Source organism: Dermacentor variabilis, chromosome 6 (assembly GCF_050947875.1).
Source record: "Dermacentor variabilis isolate Ectoservices chromosome 6, ASM5094787v1, whole genome shotgun sequence".
Classification (NCBI taxonomy): domain Eukaryota; kingdom Metazoa; phylum Arthropoda; class Arachnida; order Ixodida; family Ixodidae; genus Dermacentor; species Dermacentor variabilis.
This window is the reverse complement of record NC_134573.1, coordinates 104,476,782-104,479,398: the sequence shown is the minus strand read 5'-3', so window position 1 is coordinate 104,479,398 and position 2,617 is coordinate 104,476,782. Positions and strand designations below refer to the sequence as shown.

The 2,617-nt window shown below is 52.1% G+C and overlaps 1 non-coding gene across 1 annotated transcript; it reads left to right on the top strand.

The window, feature by feature from the left end:
- Positions 1–316: 316 nt before the first annotated feature.
- Positions 317–389, top strand: TRNAT-CGU (transfer RNA threonine (anticodon CGU)). Its single transcript has one exon. It is a non-coding gene; the product is annotated as a tRNA-Thr (tRNA).
- The last annotated feature ends 2,228 nt before the right edge of the window (positions 390–2,617 follow it).

The window sequence follows — 2,617 nt, the reverse complement described above, 5'->3', positions numbered from 1 at the left end:
CTATGAAGTACTTGGGGTCATGGTTGGCATCTTATGATATGCCTAATAATAATCAAGGCCTTAGGTTTCCTTTCTTCTCGTTCATTACATCGCGAAGGTCTCAAATCCGCCAGCTTTCAAGCCTTCTCGTAGCATGTGTGGGTTTACTGACCAGTCGTCTTCGCCCAAGAAGTTCACGTGCTACCTGACGACTGTGGTAGATCGGATGTTTTACATCTGTACTGCCATGGCCGTGAGTCGTGGCGCTGGCTAACACTCCCAAGGTTTTTTCTAGTGGACGGACATAAATACCACCGAAAGTGGTTGGGAAAACCGTGCCGCGGTAGCTCAATTCGTAAGAGCATCGCACGCGTAATGCGAAGACGTGGGTTCGTTCCCCGCCTGCGGCCAGTTGTTTTTCATTCACTTTCATTTCCACTAATATTACATTTCTTAAAATAAATTAAGAACTACAAATAAATTCCCCTACCTTGCCCTTAGTGTCATTGTTTGGTGGCATCTTATGATGTAACTAATAATAATCGGGTGCCTCGGTTTCCCTTTTTCTCGTTCTATATACAGTGAACTCTCGTTAAGACGAACTCGGTTAAGCCGAATTCTCACATATAATGAACAACATGGGAACGTTTGTTTGGTTTTCCATGGACTTGAAAAAAAATCCGCTTAAGACAAACCGCCTCAGACGTGCTCCTCGGTTAAGACGAACATTCGGAGTGACCGCCACCGCTACCGATCATGGAGGCTAGGGTGCCTCGATGCGCAGCGCCCGGAAGCGCGCGCATCAAGGCACCCTGCTGGAGGCCTGCGGCGCACATCGCACGTGGACAGAGGCGAAAACAAGATGAGGAAACAAAAACCGGCAGTGACGCTTCACTTCGTGAACGTGGGTGACGCGCAAGCGCATGGGTACTAAAGTGCATGCGAAGCTATTGGCCCTGGGTGCGCCTTGTTGCGTTTCGCCTGCGACACGTGGTTTTGCCGGCGCGACTGCGGCGGGGCGGCAGACATTTTGGCCCGATCGTCGTCGCCGCAACACTCATCGCCAGGTGTTTCCAGGCGCGACTGCGGCGATGCGACCGCATAGGGATCATCCTCGCATTCCAGTCATTGTGCCCGAAACAGGCGATGCCAAAGCAGGGACCATCCTCTCATTCCAGTCATTGTGCCCGAAACAGGCGATGCCAAAGCAGGGACCATCCTCTCATTCCAGTCATTGTGCCCGAAACAGGCGATGCCAAAGCAGGGATCGTCCCCTCATTACAGCCATTGTGCCCGAAACAGGCGATGCCAAAGCAGGGACCATCCTCTCATTACAGTCATTGTGCCCGACCGGCAGCGCTACAACAGGGTGCTACGAGATCGTGCTCGACAGGGTGCTACGAGATCGTGCTCGACATGGTGCTACGGCATCGCTACGACAGTGTGCGTCACCATTAGCCCATTGTACATTCACGTGCTCGTCTTTTGAGGGGTTCCTTCTTGCCCTCAACTGCGAGAGTATAAAAACAGCTGCCCCCGGACGCCAAAAAGAGGGCTCCGATTTCTTCTGCTGAGTAAAGTGCTCTCCCGTCTCTCTACTTCGGTCAACCTGACCGCCAACTCTTTGCGATGTTAAAATAAACCAGTTGTTTTGTTGTTACCAGTCGACTCATGCTTTGCCGGGACCTTCGGATGCTTCCAGTTGTACCCCAGGCCGCCAGGCCAACGCTACCCTTGGGGCTTGCGACCCAGGTACAACCACGGGCGTCAGCGCCGAGTTCCCAACAGATCGTACCAGCGGTGCGATCTGGTTGGCAGCGGTGAGATCGCCTCCGACTTCAAACAACTGTCTGCCAGCGGTGAGATCGCGACAACGGAGGCCAGCAGCGAAGAGATGCAGTTGACGGTATGCTGAGCAGCTCAACGACGATCCGGGAGCAGTGCAACGAGCCCTGTGTGACGACTGGTTGCCTGCAGCGGAACGACTGCGCGGAATTCCTGCCTGCGAGGTTTGGTGAGTGCGGGACTTTCTTCTTCTGAGCTTTGCCAGGCTTTTGTTAGTGTCAGTAACAGAGCTGGTAATTGTGGTTGTCGTTGCTGCCGGGTTAGTTTGCGGCAAGACAATAGTAAGCAGTAGAGAAAGCAGCATTCAGAGCAGCCATGGATTTGAAGTCGTTGCGCAAACCGAAATTGTTGGAGCTTGCAAGAGAGTTGGGTCTGGATGTCTCAGACAAACTAAGAAAACCTGAACTGCTAAAGGCTATTCTTGAGTTAGAGGCTGAGGATGACGAGCTGTCGGAATGCCTTGAGACTATTGAGGAGAGGTCAAAAAGACAGGAGCGCGAACTTAAAGAACAGAAAGAAAAAGAAGAGCGTGAACTTAAAGAACAGAAAGAAAAAGAAGAGCGCGAACACGCTTTGGAAATGAAGCGTCTCGAGGTAGAGATGGAACGCGCTCGTAATGGAAGTCAGGCACACGGTGCAGGAGAACGAGTATTGTTCAAAATGACTGACCTGATGCGGCCGTTTAAGCTTGGAGAGGACATTGGTTTGTTCCTGGTTAACTTTGAGCGAACGTGCGAGAAGCAGGGGTTCTCTCGGGAAACGTGGCCACAGCGCTTGCTCACTTTGTTACCCG